Source organism: Eulemur rufifrons, chromosome 7, assembly GCF_041146395.1.
Source record: "Eulemur rufifrons isolate Redbay chromosome 7, OSU_ERuf_1, whole genome shotgun sequence".
NCBI lineage: Eukaryota > Metazoa > Chordata > Mammalia > Primates > Lemuridae > Eulemur > Eulemur rufifrons.
In genome coordinates this window covers 81,201,805-81,220,101 of record NC_090989.1, presented here as the reverse complement: position 1 = coordinate 81,220,101, position 18,297 = coordinate 81,201,805, and the positions used below count along the sequence as shown (strand labels likewise).

General features: G+C 36.4%; 1 long non-coding RNA gene across 1 annotated transcript in view; it reads left to right on the top strand.

Moving 5' to 3' along the window:
* Positions 1-5,059: 5,059 nt before the first annotated feature.
* Positions 5,060-18,297, top strand: part of LOC138386459 (uncharacterized) — a 121,067-nt gene continuing 107,829 nt past the window's right edge. Inside the window, exons 1-2 of the long non-coding RNA XR_011233883.1 lie at positions 5,060-5,454; positions 5,570-5,638. This is a non-coding gene — a long non-coding RNA (uncharacterized lncRNA). The remainder of the gene's footprint in view (positions 5,455-5,569; positions 5,639-18,297) is intronic.

Sequence of the window (18,297 nt, the reverse complement as noted above, 5' to 3'; positions counted from 1 at the left end):
GGAAACCAAAGTAATTAATAATAAAGCTGTTAAAGGTAGACAAGCATACCAAAGACAGGGGAGAATGTTTGGGTTGGTTTACAATAAAGTGGATGAAAAGGTTAATTTTACACATAGCGAAACTGAGGTACTAAATGTCCAGTGAACAGTTAAGTTCTCTAGATTTAAGAGAAGATTAAGTCTGGCTATGAATTTGATAACCAAATTGATAAAGCCACAGAAGTGGGGCCAGGGAGAAAGTGGAGGCTGAAAAGAGAAGATGGCTCAGGGCAAACAAGCCCTAGGGACCATGACTTGTTACGGAGCATGTAGAAAAAGAGACGCCAAAAAGTCAAGAAAGCTACGTCAAGCAGAAGCGAGTTAACATTATGAAAGTATGCACAAGAGAGACTTGGAAATAAGAAGAGGTAGCCAGTGCCAGGTCATACAGAAGTGCATTTTCTCATTCCAGTTTCTTCCTCTTGTTAATCCCTATGCATCTCTACCTTCTGCCGTCACTTATCCAAAATAATAATAAGAAGCCTTAGTGAATAATTTTACTCCTACTTCACAAAAAATTGGATGCCATCAGGCATGACCTATTTCATACCCATCATCTTTACCTTCACAAACCATTCTCCTGCATGAATCCTTCCCTCTTTCCTTTCTTTTTCCACTCCTAAGGCAACTCTGAGTCCTTTCACTTTTTCTACTCCTGCCTTTATTCTCATGATAGCTTCTGCTCCTCCCTCTTTAATAAATACAGTCTCCTGAGGGCTTCTTCCTTTATTTCTTAAAACAGGTATACTTCTCTCCTTCGTATAATAGCTTCTTCGTTGGTGACTGGCCTTTGAAGGTCTAAGTAGAAATCCACAGAAAAGATTTTTAAAAACCAGGACACCGGAAACCTGAAAGTTTGAGGAGGATATCTGAGTCAGTAGGACATATATGGAGAAAGAGAAATCAGAATACACAAAGAATAATTTTTAATGACGCTACCCCAGATTGGTTGTGTGATGAAGAAATGGATAGAAAACTCTCTTCCTTCTTCCCCCCACCAATATTATCGTAAACAGACTCCTCAGAATCATTCACTGAGGACTAATGTGATCTGTACCTTTGGGGTCTGTTTTGAGTAATGTAAAGCAGAGGAGTTGTAGAGCCAGAGGGAACTGAGCTCCAATGTAGCCTTGAGCAACTCAGTTAACCTCTCTAAATCCAAGTTTCCTATTTGTAAAATGGCAATAATAACACCTATCTCATCTTGAAAACTAAATGAAATAATTTATGTAAAGTACTTATTACCATACTTTAATTACCAAATGTTCAAACAAATGGCTGTTACCACTGCTCAACTAGATTATGGATAAATAGGCATATTTTGGACTGGCCTAAAAATGCAACTATGTTTCTGTGGGATATTTCCATCTTCCAAGTGATTGGCTTTGAGATAGTCTTCATTATGCAAACATTTAAATGCTTAAATTAAAATTTCAACTTGCTTTTTAAAAGAACTGCTGGATCTTTCCAACTGCCAATCCTTTGTTTTTAGCTATTCAGCTACCACCTTAATCTCACAACTAATATAAACTCCTCCCTGAAATGAGAGTTTCTCAGGAGCAAGGACTGTATCTTTATTGAATAATCATTTATTGAGCATCTATATGACAATAGGTGGGCATAAAAAAACACAAGATACATACGAAACAGTTCCTTTCCTCAAGAGGCTTAACTTCTTCTTCTTTTTTTTTTTTTTTTTTGAGACAGAGTCTCACTCTATTGCCCGGGCTAGAGTGAGTGCCATGGCGTCAGCCTAGCTCACAGCAACCTCAAACTCCTGGGCTCAAGCGATCCTCCTGTCTCAGCCTCCCGAGTAGCTGGGACTACAGGCATGCACCACCATGCCCGGCTAAATTTTTCTATATATTTTTAGTTGTCCAGCTAATTTATTTCTATTTTTAGTAGAGACAGGGTCTTGCTCTTGCTGAGGCTGGTCTCGGACTCTTGACCTCGAGCGATCCACCCACCTCGGCCTTCCAGAGTGCTAGGATTACAGGCGTGAGCCACCGTGCCCGGCCAAGAGGCTTAACTTCTACCTGGGGAAAGTTATATGCAAGGATAATCCAAGATAATGTATATCATAATAAAGATGTCTGCCAAGAACTATGGAGTATACTGGAAGAAGAGATTCATTTTATCTCAGTTGATAAGGAAGTCTTGTAATGGGGGTTACATTTGAACTGAGCCATATGTGCATCAGAGTCAATAATAAATGAAAAAGATATGAAGAAATAGATCTACATGAACTGCTACTGTAGGCAAAGCTTCATAAGTCGACTATGGTTTATTTGGACCTGGAATAGATAGGATGAGGATAAAAGGTGGATGTATGGTGTGCATCTAGGCATGTATATAATAGTAAGAAATGCTGTTAATAAAGAGTAAGCTAACTGATGGGAAAGGGGGGAAGTAGGCTGGAGAGGTGCTACTGTGAAACTATATTTTGCAGAGCCCTGGGAATTGAGCAGAGAATTTTGGACTTTATGCAAGAAGCTAAAATAAATATGTAAATAAAAATAAAAAATCATTATAGATTCTGGAACGAAAGTGTATGTAACATGATGAAAGCAGAGTTAGAGGAAGGTTATCCCAGAAATGGTGTTGTGGGTAAAGATGGAAGCTAAAGATGACAGACAAGAGCATCTTGAATCAATTTCATTAATATGGGTGTGACCTGTGGTAGGTCTAGACAAGTGTCCTTAGAGATCAACCATAGATATGAATGTGATATTTCATAAATGTCATCTAGGATACTTGAATAATAATATCACTCACAAATATAACAGAGATGACATGGAAGATTACGAATCATTTTTTAAAGTGAACAAAACTTATTTAGTACCATCTATATGCCAAGTATCATGTGACAATATATAATGCTTCATGTATATGTATCTATATAGTATGTATGTTATGTTTCATTCAGTAGCTATTTCCTACTGTATATCTTGTTTCCCCAAATAAACTGTCCACTTCTGCCAGGCAGAATCTCATCTCATATTTCTCAAGCATTCTATAGAACCTACCATGATGAAGGACATAAAGTTCATATTTAATAAAAATATACTATTTGATTAAATAACTGAGGCCAGAAATATCAGAAAACTAGCCCATCGTAGATGGAATTGGTAGTGAATAAGAACAGAGTACACTTTCTTTTATTGCTATGTAGCTTCTTCCTAATAATACTGGAGGAGTGGAGAAAGTTCAACAATGCCAAGTCATTCTAAACAATAAAACTATAGTTCAGTTTATCTTCTGATATTCAGTAGAACAAATTTTATGGATCTGAAATACTAAGGGAAATAGTGAGAAATCATGTTTCACTACTTGTGGGTGTGTTTTTTTTTTTTTTCACTTTAAAAATGTGATCTTGAAGGGGGGCAGAGTGTGGGAGGATAAAAGAGTAAGTCAGTCCAATCTTTCATAGCAGCTTATTTATTTCATCAGAAAAAAATTAATTGCACAAGGAGAAAACAAAATGTTTGAATACCCTTCCTTGACAAGATTCAGGGCTTTCATGGGAGAATAAAATATACATTTACAGTAAATTTAGATTTGGGAGTAGAATGTAAGGCTCTTGCCCATCAACATATCATAATGGATGAATGTGACACTTGCATAACAGCATTTGCCTGGGCACTGTCAGAAAGAGCAGGAGATTCTTTGCAGCGCTAAGGCAGAAAAGAAGTTCAAAATTTTAAGGATGTTTTCTTTTCAACAAGAACACCTAGTCAAAATAAGTTGGCAACTCCATGTTCAGAATCTAGGTTGTTACTCTAGTGCGCAGGAATGGAGAAGGAAGGAAGGAAATCTCAAGGTCATGAGGAATAGTCTTTAGAGCATTCTTACAGGGCTTATCTATGCTCACATGCCTAATTTTTTTTCCAAGTGCAAAGAATGGCCACTTGCTTGAGACAGGCCCAGTGCCATCCTTTATTCAAGTTCCTTTATATTCCTCTTTTTAAAGAAGCTGTCAAGTTCTTTTTTTGCAGCTGACAGGAAAGGCCAAATCTGTGGTACAGGAAAGGAGGCGCAAAAAAGAAACTTTTTTGTGTTGATGTTTTACTAAGTGAGCTAAGGAGAATTTTAGAATCATGTAATTTACTCTGGAGGCATTTACTGTACATAGCTATAGTGATGGTAATTTCTTTCATTGTTGAAGTGAAAAGATAACCATCAATCAGTTGTCAATTGGTCAATTGCAGAAGTGATGAAAAGAAACTGGTAGGAACAATCCTTCTGTGGCTACCTAGACCATTTGGAGGCTTAAGAAAAGTATGGGAACTGGATTGCATTTTTAAAAGGGATTGGACCAGATTTTCGAAAAGGTTAGTAGGCATAACTTCCTCGTAAAGAATGGCTTTGCAGTTATGCATAATCAAGAAATGCATTTAAGAAATGAAAAATTTAGAAAACAAGAGGTTAAAAGGTGACAACTATTTATTAAACTAGATATCAGGTATGTAAGCCCCCAAATCCTTGAATTTCAATGTGCTCTTAATGGAGGAATAAATACAGTTTACTAATAATCTAACTCATGTATTTTAAAACAAATTAATGAAAATTACTTTGAACTCATGCCTTAGTTCCAATCTTGGGCACTTTGAAATAAATAACTTTCTAAGCATTTATCATAAGGAGTAGAAATTCCAAGTTAATTTTAAATACTGTTTTTAAGCAAATATCTACAAATAATTTAATTTTTTAAATCTTATGGAAACTCACATAAAGCTTAAGATAAGAAAAAGTTTAAAAATCATTAACTTGCATAAAAGGCAAGTGGCACTTTGGGACTTAGTGCTGTAAGAAAGATTTCATTTTAATTTATCCTATTTTTCTAAGAATGGCAATGTTATTGATTTATTCTGAGAGAGTTCCCCACACACGCAGTGATTTTTTTTTACTGTGGTAGGTAATAAAAAGGATTACAGGCCCCCAGAAGGATGAGATATCATCAGTTTGTAATCCAGCCCATGGTTTCCTAGATACCGTATTGTCTATTCTGTTCCGCTATGTGAAAAATGTTGAATATCAACAATGGGTTTCAGTGCTGTATTGTTGAGTTTTGTATGAACTAATCTAGCTTCACTAAAAAAAGAAAGAAAGAAAGAAAGAAAGACAGAAAAGAAAGAAAGAAAAGAAAAAAAAAAAGAAAAGAAAAAAAGAACCACAGCTTTGGACAAAAGTCTATAGCCAGAGCATTTGAAACTCCCCTTGCACAAGGGCTGACTGTAGCTGGGGGGAAGACATTTTACTCATTTGCTCTTCCCTTTCATACATCAGCTGGTCCTTCTTCTCAGGTGTAGATCACCTATTATAATTGCACTCAATTTTGATACTCTGATGAGGAAAGTCCCAGGACTTATCAGCTGGGGTAGGCCTCACAGGACAGCTCTGTTCAGTATTTGGAAGGTAAGCTATTTGCACAACTTCTCTGCTGTAGTGTGCTGGCCTAGCTCTAAAACTTTGCAGCATATCACTCATTTTTAACTTTCACTTTTTTTCTCTTTTCTTCTTTTGGAGAAAGAAAGCCTGACAGGTTTCTTCGGGAAAGTGGCCACCCATGGAATGAATGAAATGTTCTCTTTCTATTCCAGTAAGTAATTGACTTGTAACTAAAAATTGAACTGGCTGCTATGTCAACTGCAATGTGAGCTGCTGCTGGCACAGGTGTTGCTTACTCTTTAGCCTGGAAAGAAAAGGGGCTTAAACTGTGATTAAATTTCAAGTCAATTGACCTCAACATGATAGTACATAATTCTCACTTGCCTATCGAATGGCCTGAGTTCTCATTTTGACTCTGATTCTGGCACCTGTGTTTTTAATGTTTGGTGTAGCTAAAGCTAGGGTTGCTCTTTTGGTTAGAAATAAAGTGGGTGGAGAACAGTTCTAAGTAAATAACAAATGGTAGGCAGCCGACTGAGTCTTTGATACAGTACTCAATGTGTTCTATATTTTTTAATGCATTAACTCTAAGTTCATGTAAATTATTATTCAAACTTTTATTTTAAAAAGTATGGAGCCATGGAAAATTAACTGCTAGAATTACACAGTAAGTCCAAATTATTGAATTACAAATAAGCAAAGGATGTGAGAATTTTGATGTTAAGTGCTTTCAAATGCTTAACTTTGATTATGTAACTAATATCCTAGGCTAAGTATGCCTTACACTTTAATGATTTTTGAGCCTGGGAATAAATAGCAGCATTGCTTTTCCTAGTTTATGTAAATAGAACAGAAGTCTATTTAACTTTAACAAGATGACCCTATTTGAGTTTCGGAGACAAACCCACATCTACTCCCAAAAGCAAAATAAAAAGCAATGACATTTAAAATTACCATTTACACTTGAAGCTATTCTCCATTCATTTTATGTAAAATGGTTGCACGCTAAGAATTGATCTGTAAGATGAGAGCAGCCATAGATTGTTGTTTTTTCTTTCTGACTTTCTTTTTAACCTGGGAATGAGAAGAACTTGCTGATGATGCTTGCTTAACCCTGCTTTTAGTGCCAGGCTGTGACTAGCTCTCTGTGAAACCATTTCTGACCCTCTGCTTGCAGTGGTGAGCCTGAATTTTTCCCCTTCCTTGCCCATCACTGTCAGTCAATTATAGGATTGAACTGAACCAGAAAATCTGGTACAGTCTAGTAATTAGTACAAAGGGTTTCCAGTCTAGTGTAAAGACAGAGATGCAAGAGCCCCAGCAGTCACAGAAATCGTTTTGATTGGCCATGGACATTGCCTTTTAGTGCTGCTTGGTGACTTCCTAAAGATATTGCCTCCTACCCTACAGGTCTTCTCCTTCAAATACATTACGGGCCTTTTTTTAAAGTCGTGTGTGTGTGTGTGTGTGTGTGTGTGTGTGTGTGTTTCTTTTTTTAGATCCAACTTCTCCCATTTTTACTCTGTCATTTTTGCCTATCAAACAGACACATTTTGACTTGCCCAACAAAGAACCAAGTTATCAACACTCACAGAAACTGACATTTTTAATTCAGGCTTCATTATGTCTTTGAATTATGACAATGACGTACAAAGACATTTTAAGGGTTTTTTCATTTTTTTTAAATCCAGCATTGGGATGTTTATCTTTCTTTAGTATTCATATTTCCCTTTCTACCTTTATTCTCAGTAGTATATAATTAGCATTATCAAAACCATCAGCTATTATCCTTTCTGACTTTTGACCTTTATTTTTTTTTAAAATATGTCTCAAGCTAGAATTCTCTAAAATAAGAAAAAAAATCCATAGGAGATTTTAATAAAATATTTTAGGGTTTCAAAGCAATGAAACATTTTAAAACGTGAATCCCTTTTAAATATCAACATTACATGACTAAGCAAGTAATTGGTCCTATAATAAAACAATAGCAACAAAATAAATTTTAGTTTCAAAATTATTTTGTAAATCAAACTTGCATTTGATGATAAGTGCAATTATATAGTATATATTTCATCATACATTTTTAACCACTACTTTGGAGTTCTTGGCTTATCATCAAAGCTATTTTTAGATAAATTATATATGTGTATAGATATATATATCTTGCAGAAGCAAACATCCTCTTTGATTCTAGATTACAGTGACTCCTGAGTCATATATCAGATACAATAAAAGGGTTCGGTAACTTGTCTATGTAACAAATGCCTACCCCCAAAAGATAGACACATCTATCTTATTTTCTTAAATTTGCTTTAAGGACAAATTTAATGTCTGAGACCCTGTACGAAATTGCAAAAGCAGCAGTGCTCAAACTAAGACAAGCAAAAGAAAGCAAAAGGTTTTTCATTTCCAAGAATACTATCTTTAGAACAATCTGCATCATGATTTTAGTAGTGATGCACATGTGTTGTGAATCTTCTAAAGGATCCTTTATTTACCCACATCTTAATGTAGCTTTAAATATCTGCTTTATTCTATGTACAATCTTAACAAAAGTAGTTACATTACCATGTCTGGTACTGATTTTTACATGTCTGACTTTGCTATTAAATTTCAAGAAGGTTAATACTGCTTTTGTAACCCTGTCATGAGTAATGCATTTTCCCAGTAAACATGTCATAATTTTAAAGGCTGTTCAAGAAGCAGCATTTCTGTTGAAATAGTTTTGCATTTATTTCTCTATTGTGTATTAACCATAATATAGTGTAATGCATTGAAAAGAATGCGCATATTTATGTAATTAACACTTTTTGGTTTTAGCAAAACCTTGCCCATTTAAAAACTAAGAGGGTCTTAGAAAACTATATAAATGGGCAACTTTTTAGGAATAATATTTACATTTAATTTTAACTTGCCATCAAGTTTATATGTTGAAATGTATCCATAAAGTGACTGAGGGACGAGTACATTCTGATAATATTTTTCTTATTTTATTTTTTAGTCTAAAATATATATTGAAATTCAAAAGGTGCTACCACATGTCATATGGCAGTGTTCTATATTCTTTAATAGCTGAATGCTGTGTGGGTCTATTTAAAATTACTGGAGTTCACAGGCTTTAATATGGATGCAAACATTTTTTTCTATTTCAGTCTTACTCCTAGAAGTAAGGACTAATACTGGGAAAAAAACCCTACAGATTATCAAGCCTTGTGGTTTTCAAACTGCGTCCCCCTGAGTTCTTAGGAGACATTCAGGACTGTGGGGTAAGGGAGGTCAAGTGGCCTCCTGCCCCCTTGAGACCAGGGTACCTCTGTTGTTATCTGCTGTGTATATTGGCGTTCCATGTAAGATTTACTTATGAAAACCCCTTGCTGTAGGGGAAAAGGTGAAAAATTTCCAACTGAGGCCGTCTTACAGAAAAGGAAAGCAGGGTTTATGCAAAGTTCCACACTGAGTCATTGACAATGTCACTTTTGTAACTAATTTTCTTGTTTCTTAATCCCAGACTCACTCTGCTAAACTGCAATAGACTTTCCCTATACTGTCATGGGTCTTTATGTGTAGGTATCCTAAACTATATTGCTAAAAGCATATACTATAACATCCATAGTACTATGTACAAAATCAGAATATTTATTGAGGATATAGTATCTACATGGTAAATGCAACTAAGATATTGTAGACCAAAATCAACTCTTTATTTGGTAGTACCACTATTCTGAATGCATTATTGTGATCATTAGGTAAACATTGATTCTTCTTATTTCATAGTAAGTAATTCTTTGGAAGTATTTTTAAATAAAAATTTTAATTGTGGTTAAAAAAATAAAACGTACCAGCTTAACTATTTTTAAGAGTACAGTTCAGTAGTGTTAACGGTATTTTTCACAGTGGAAAAAAATCAATTAGTACTTAAATCCAAAAGAAAGAAAATGAAAGGAAATAAAGCTGAATTAAGACACTAATTTTCCGAAAACATGTTTTATAGAATACTATTCCCACAAACTATGCCAGGTAAAAGGGTAACGTGGTCAAATAACTTATGTCCTTCTCTAGGAAATTCACAATGAAAATTAGTCCTTGAAAAACTCTGAGAAATCATAAAGATCTCTTTGAACTTTGTATACTATAGATTATCCCAAACAATTTTTCCATAGGTTCTCCCTACCTTTTTTTTGCAAAATATCTATTTTTATTCTTCAAAGCTAATATTTTGTTAAACACACTTTTTTTTTTACAGGAAATTCTCCTGTAATCAAACCTTTGCAAATAAAAAAAAAAAAAGACCTGTAAAGTAATGTTTATATTATTTATGTTAACTGGCTCTGTGTTTACTAGTCCCTTACTTTATCTTGTGGATAGTAAATCCCATTAATTCAGTGACTCCACAAATATTTAGGCTTGGTGCTAAGTGCTGGGAATACAGTAATGACTAAATCAGTTGGAACCCCTGACCTTACAGAATTTACAGTCCAGGAAAGAAGTCACTGCAAGTGCACTAGTGTGAAAGAAGGAAGGAAGGTGGGGGGGGGAAAGAAGAAATGAAGGGAGGGAGAGAAGGAAGGAAAGATGAAAGATGAAAGGAAGGGAGGAAGGAAGGTAGGGAGGGAAGGATGGAGGGAGGGAGGAAAATGAAGGAAAAAAGGAAGGAAGAAATACAGGGAACACAAGCGATACTAGCTGTTTCTAATACTCATAGCTTATCTGGCTATGTTTATTTTGTTTTTCCTAATTCTAAAATGAAAGAACAGAGGAAGGAAAAAAAAAGCAGATAACCAATCCAGAAGTTTACAATCTGGTCTTTAAATAGAGATAGTCCGTAATATTTCCTTGAGATCTACTTGTGCATCAGCAGTTAGGTCTATGATAGTTCTCTAGCAATCCAGAGATGGGCTTCTATAGTTTAGAAGGGAGGGGATAGGTAGGAAAGGACAGGAAAAAGGGGAGGAGGGGAGGAAAAGAGGAAGGAAAAGAGAAAACACAACATTTCCTTGTTTCTCCTCCTCTTGTGACTCCCTAGCTATTGATGTTACCTTCCATATAAGAATATTCCTTTCAAGTGTCAGTAGAAGACCTTATTTGGTCCAGAATCTGCATGTTATCGTTGTCTCTCTCATCATTCAAAGAGTACCTCTCAATCAGATTCAACTCTTGGCGGTAACCATGGGTCCTATCTCTGTCAGGACATATTTTCTCTGACTACCTGTCCAGCCTTCTCTCTCAGGCTCTGACCTTCAAGCTGGGAAATCTGTGTCTTCATGTGAGCAGAACATGTCTCCTAAGCAATGGAAAAGACAGGCCCATGGACATAGCATGGTTCTACAACATCCTTCCCATCCTTAGAACACCTCCATGAAAATATAAGCATGGCCTTGCCCAAAGAAACACTTGAAAGGTTGAAGAAGAGCCTTGTCTTCCTATTGGACAGTTCTCTAATGTCCTGCTTTCTTACATGGAAGGGAATGACTGAGATGCTAACCCTGTATATACCACTTGAAAATAAATATTGTAGGTGACTGATCACAGGGATTAGGGAAGCAGGAAAGATTGCAAAATTTAAAAGGAAAAAAAAGAGGCTTATAAGAGAAAAGCAAAGAAGACTTTATGCCAATTATGTTTTCTTAGCTGCATTTGCTGTCACGGATGTGTCACAGGCAAGCTCTGTGAATCAGGCCTGAGCTGAATCCTCTGGGATATTGAAACTTTGTTTTGCTCTTTCTCTCTTGCTCCTCCCAGCATTTCCTTCAACAGGAACAATGTGAGATAAGATCGTTATCAGAATACTGTGAAGAAAAGGGTTTAGAAAAAAATTTGGGATTTTCAAGTTAACATTAAGAGCTGTGTTAGTCTGTTTCCTTCTTTTAGCTAGCTGGGAATCAATTTTCTAATTTGTTCTCCTCTCTGTCATTTGCCTATTGATATATGCTAGGCCATGCAGTACTTGTCTCTTTTTAGTCCTTTTAATTAACTTTTTAAAATCAATTATGATTATTTGTATGGATTCCTATTCTCTCTTCTCATCAAATTTGTTTGGCTTATTTTTTATTTACACACCACTACCCACTGCTGTGAATTAACAATAACAAAAAATCTGCACTCTTCCCTTCCACCTCTTGAACTGGAGAAACAGTTAGCTAATAAGAGGCTAAATGAGCCTTAGAGTATAGAGAAGCTGGAATCCTTAAATTATTTAAATTGAAAAATGGCTGGTTTTACAATCAGAAAAACTCAAGTGGACTGTAAGCCCCTACTTGATTGTTCCCCCTTATCTGGATGATCTTGCAATGACAGCTGGAGTTATCTGCCATCAGCATCACTGTCCACAAAAGCGTATGCTCTCTCTGCTCAACTCTTCAGCAGCCCTGGGGAGCTGGAGCTGTTTCAGGGGAGAGGGCCCTGGAGGATTGGAAACTTTATTAAAATGCAAAGCTGTCTCTAGTGACATAAAAGCTCAGTCAAAAGTAATGGATCTAAAATCACAGAGCCAGAAATTATGTGCAGAATGGAAAAGTTGAGATTTCATATACTGTAGGCTAGGGTCAGTGTAAAATAAAAAGCAATGTAAAATAAATAGCAGTGTAAAATAAGGGGCAAGAGATAGAGGAAAAAGAAAATAGAGTATTTCAACATCAGTAGTGCAACAGATGTCACTTGTGTCAGACTTGCCTTTGCAGAATTCTGTCTCAGGAAACAACCCAGTGAAATGTATTACGGGAAGTCAAGATGGTTGTCTGCTTTGCAAGGGTAAGGAAGTACCCCCAAAACAGTCCTGATTTTCTCTTAATAAGCAATTCATTCTTAGGCCATCACCCATGAATTTTCTGAAACTCATGAATTTTCTGAAACTCCGTACTGATAGTATTGGTAATAGTAGATGGTAATAGGAATCCATCCCACGTTGACTGGAAGTCTGAATGTGGCCTTTCACTTCACTTGCCATGTGAAAATGAAGAATCTAATCCACAAACTCTATGTTTCAAGTGTTTTTGCTCAATCTGATCCGTTGTACTATAAAATAATAAGATAAGATCTTAACTCATTTAACTCAAAGCACTCCACATATATTACCTACTAATGAGTTGAAATGTTGAAATAAAACTTGATGCATTGTATAAGTATAGAACAGTAACTTGTTTTAAACAAGGAAAATTAGTAGCAGAATTAAATACAGCCTTCAGGTGATTTCAATTTGAGTATACTAAGTTCTTCATAAATCCCTCTTTATTTTGCATTCAAAATTTCTTACTAGAAAAGAATTACTCTAAGCACAAAAAATCATAAATAATATCAAAATAGCTCAGTGTTCTTAAAAAGCAAAGTAGCATGTCCCCTTCTGCACGTTACTGCTTTGAAAACATTTCTCAGTGCAATTTATTAACATCATCATCACCACCCTGACAATTCCCTACCAATAGCCCTTTACTAAATGCTTACCGTATTCCTCCCTACCCCCTACTCCCTCCTCCAAGCCTCATCTACAAGCCTCATTTTCCTTCTCGGGAACTTTGAACAAAATCAGTGTTGGGCTAAATTACCTAACCAGTAATTTCTCTTTTCATGCAATTAACAAATTCAGTTAGCAAATGAAAAAGCTAAATGAAGTATCCATTTCTTCATCTTTAGCACAAGACATTAAAATTACTAGTCATATCACAAGTACCCCATATATCAGGAGCACCCTTCTTCCCCACATATATATAATACTTCTAAAACTTTTTTCTAAAAATTTTATATTTACCCTCAACAAATTCAAAACTATTTTTAGTGATAAGAAAAGATTAATAGAATTACTTAAGACTTTTTTTCTATTTTCAGTTCAGAGATAACTTAAGGTGTGACTTTGTAAACAAGCTTCCTTCTCCAATATAAGAAAACAAGATTCTCTCTGTCCCCAAAAATGAGACTGAGCACCAGAACATAGAGAGGCCCCTTTGTCCAGCTCTCCCTTCCACCCCCCATTAGTATGCACTGCTGCGAACTTGAGGCCCAGTGAGGAACTTCTTTGACTTGGGAGGTTGGTTTTTTGCAAAACCTCAAGCTTTGTTTCCACAGAGACATTCATGTCAAATAGCAGTCCCCCATAGTAATTGTAACTCCACCATGTTCTCCCATTCAAGACAGTGTATTGGGTTGTGAGTGAAAGCAATGCTATTACAAGGATAACCTTGAATTTGCTGTAATTAATTCTTGAATATGTTGTCTGCAAACTCTAGAACTTATTATTTCACATTTCTTGCAACATATCTCAATCATAACTGATCATGGCACACTAATTTCGTGAAACTGGGGTTGAAAAATATCCATTTAGTGAAATTGGCAACCAAACTGGCAGAGCTACTACACAGTAAGAGATCCTTAGATGTTTACATTGAAAACATTATTTTTGAAATTTTTAGTGTTCAAAATGCAATGATTTTCTGAGAGCTTTTAAAAGCTCTATACTGAGACTATGCCCCAAACAAGTTAAATTAGAATTTCCAGGGATGGGACCCAGCCATCAGTATTTTTTAAAGCTCCACAGGTGATTTCAAAGTGCAGCCAAGGTTGAGAACCACTCATCTAAGGAAGGGGAAAGGGTGGGAGAGGGGGAAATCGGTATAAGAAGATACTAGAAAATTGTAGTCATGCAATTATTGGTGCTATTTCAATTTTGTCAACCTGGTATTCTGAGAGCTTCCAATGAGCACTAGAGAAGGGTCTAAGACATTCACAGAGAGCTATCATTCCCTGCTTCTGTGTGTCCACTCTGTGGAGACTTACAACCCTGGGAACCAAGGGCAAAAAGGACGCTGTGACTTCTCTATAGCTGCAGGATTCTAGCTCTTCAGAGCAAACTTAGTCCCACAGAGCTACTGACTTTGGTAAAATTTCTCTCTATCCCTCTCTCTTTACAGGCAGGTAGAAGTAAAGAGCCCCAGGCCTACTACAATTTTTCCAAGAATAGACAGATTAAGAAAAGAGTTTAAAAATATTAGAATGTCTATTGTGAATAAGGTGTTGCCTTAATCCATACCACAACCCTATGAGACAGGTATCGGATGTGTCCCCATTTTACAGATGAAGATGTTGAGAAACAGTAACATTAAAAAAGCTGCCCAAAGTCATATGGCTAATGTGGGGCTAAGTCTGGACTTTTTACTCTAAGACAGATGGAAAACTGACCAAGGGTCACCCTCGCTATTCATGGACAGCTGTCTGTGTCAAAAGAATCTTCCATTCTTTAGATAGAGAATCAAATTAGTATGCTAATTGTGTCCTTTGCTAGTATGTGTAAGCAAGCTTTATACTCACAGACATAGAAAAGAACCTTAGCATTCAGATATCAGGATGGCATTTGTCCTCTTTTGAAACATCACCACTAGTTCTCATGACCAATTTGAGACTATTAGAGTTTCTTTGATTAAAAAAATAGTTACAAGAGAAGCCAGCATATGCATCTAAGCTCAAGCTTACATGGAACCTTTGAAGACATGGTATGACTGCTTCTTATGATATTTCAGAAAATGGAAATCCTCTTGAATTAGTGGTGATAAAAAAGGAAAAAAAAAAAAAACATTTTGTATGTTCTCCCTGTAAAGTCCTAGAGTGTGATGGTGTAATTGGGATTTGGCCTCAACCCCAAACAGCTGAAGCCATCTGTTTCATATTTTGTAAACGTTTTCTCAACCAGAAATTGCTAGTTACCCAAGAAAGCAGCCTAAGGTAGAACCAACCCTCAACCAATTTGAAGAAAGCAGTTTACCTTTTATTTACTCATCAAGCATTGCTTTGTGTCTGTTATGGGCTACTCACTATTCTAGCTTTTTCATCTTTACCCCTTTCTCAACTTCCTGGCACTCATTTACCCTCTTCTTCTCATGCCCCTAACACCCTTATTCCCTTTATCCTCTGGGCCAAAACCTACTCTCAGATACTTCGTTCCTATGACACTAACTGTGGTTGATGACAACTAAAAAAAAGTTATGATTTCCAGGGTGATATGCATTATAACAGGTGACATCCATTATGAAAGCCAAATCCTTTGAGCTGAAAGGGTGAAGCTCTCGTGGTGTAATTACAGGCAGGGCTTTCCTGGAGACAGATGAAGCCTCCTCCAGTCCTGCCACTCAGGAGAGCCTGCTGCTCTCCTGAGGTCAGGTCCATGCCTTTTCATATTTTTATCCCAAGTGCTTGGCACAGTGACTAGCACAGTTGGAACTCAATAGTGAAGGAAGCTTTGGCCGGAGGAAAGCAAGTTGCGATAATAAAGATGCCCTGACACAGATGAATGGGAAAATGTTGGATTCATTTTGAGCCAAACTGTAAGGAAGTCATCTAAAAGCATTAAGAGAAGGTAACCTAGTCTCATCATTTAAATTCTTCTAGGAGCCAGGGTCAGATTTGAGAGACTTCTGGGGGTTCTAATTAGTTTTAGAAGTTATATCTAGTTGTACTTAGTAGCTCTGGTCCATTTCAATTTGTTGCATTTGAGTTTCACTAAAATTGGCATAAAAGTGTTTATTGAGCACCTACTATATAACAGGAATGCAGCTAAGCATGGTAGATATTGCTGTATAATCCTGGGTTCCTGCCCTTATGAAGCTAATATTCTACTTAAAGGAACTGATGTGAAACCAATAATTACATAAATCAGTATTTAACTGAGTCATATTAAGTGCAACAAAGGAAAAGTGCAAGGAACTAAAAAAGCATATATTAATAACAGAATGACATGATCTAATAAAGAAGATCAGCCAAAGCTTCTCAAAAAATATATGTATATACATATAATGTTTGAGCTGATGCCTGAAAGATGAGTGGGAGTTATCTAGGCAGAAAATTTATAAAAGAAGTGGACATTTCTAATAAACACCTTTAACATTCAATATACTAGAGCTAATCCTCAGATCAGTCTTCTCGCTGAGAATTGTCTGGGTTCCTTGCCTGATGTTCTTCATGTAAGAAACATTTTGATATCTTTGTGACAAACTGCCTATTCAGGGCTCTAAATTCAGATAAAAGAAAACATTGACATAGAGAAAGAAATAATTTCCATAGATGTCAACATCTTTGCGAGACACATACAAGTATATTATGATCTCACCCGTTACTGTTTCTCTGTTCTCCCACCTAGGTTGTTACAATGAATGCCCATTTGACAAACCCCATCAGTACATACACTCTAGATCAGCGGCTTTCACGTTCTGACACGTCCTCAGACTAGACTTTCTATGATATTTGGCTCTGTCCAGAAAACTTCAGTGAAACAAAAGAAATTAGGAAAAAGAAAATGAGTCAAGGAACCGAAGACACCAGAGAGAGGCTGGTCTATGTAAGGGACACTTTAACCACCCCCATACCATCCTTTTTTATACTGAGCCAGTACCTTGCAAGTTCAGGAAAAGACATTCCCAAGCTCAGCATGCTATTTTATGCATCACCTTCCCTTGGCCCCCTTCTTCAGCTAATTAAATTCTTGTTCCTAAAAACTCAGTTCTGGCATTTTATCCACTTACCCACTGTCCCAATCTAATTTAGATACACCTCCTTTGTGCTCTCATTGCTTGCTACACTTTTATACCTTATCATGGCTATATTATAATAATTGCTTAATTATATAACTCATCTTCTTCTTGAGGGAAGAAGATCCTTAAGGGCAAGGCTCGTGTTTTAATCATTTTTGTATCCCTTGTCCCTAGCAGAGTACTTAAAAAAAGAATCCGTTGAATGAATTAATATTCATGTATAATAGTTACTTTTCTTAGCCTCCGAAGAGATGTGAAAACTTAGATTTTGTTTTATCTAATAAACAAGGCTGGTTTTGTATGTAGGAAACTTTTGACGTATCCCAGTCTGAAATTCTTCTTCAAGAATTATAAGCCTATTGTAATTACCTTAACTAGGCTACTGATCTCTAGCCTTCCTTTGAAAACCGCTTAAGAACTAAACAGACAAGTATATATGATCCCACTGACCAATACGTCTGTCAAGAACAAAATTGGTTTTGACGTTCAGCAGTGTATAGGATACAACTATATGCTTAAGTCTGATCTTTCAGTCAGTGCATTTAGAATAATGTCCATGTTTCATGTTAGAAAGGGCATAATTTCCAAATTATTATAGAAGAGAGGAAGGAATAAACTACACCTAGCGGAATAATTGTCAACTAGTAAGTATGTAAATATTTAATGAGAAAAGGAAAAGATACATTAATAAAGGAATAATTGAATGCATGGATAAATATACAATCCACAGGAGTCCTCAAGCTATAAGTTAGAATAGGGCCTTATCACTGGAAAAAAATGACAAAGCCTTCAAACATTTAAAAAAAAAAAAAAAAAACTATTGGAAGACCACATTTTCCAACCAACCAGGACCCAGATATGATTCTAATAGTCACTTAAAAACAAAAGAATGTGCTTAAAAAATACTAACTTGGAGAAGGCAAAAGTTTGAGATATGAGGAGAAAGTGTTATAAATTCCAGAAAAAATCCCCTTCCCACCCAGTCTTTCCCCTCAGGCTTCTCCCCCTACACATACACAGTTACCATTGTCACAGACACAGTCTTGCTCGTCTTGTCTACTTGCCTTTCCTGATATAACCCTGATTTGAAAAAGAGGAAGTTAGAGATGATAGTAGGGTAAGAGAAGGTTATCTCCAACTGCAATTCCTCTCCCTCCATCTCTGCCTACCCTTTTTCAAGACAGACATGAGTGCTCCCACTTCTCTGAAAACCTTTTCTGATCTCCCGTAGCCCCTAGCTCATCGCCCCTTCCACTGCACTACCACCCTAGCTTGCCTCCTCCTCTCTTTTGCACTTATTTCACTGTCCTCTAGCTCCTACATCTGTCCTTCCTCTAGAATAGGAACTTCGAAAGAAGGGCTG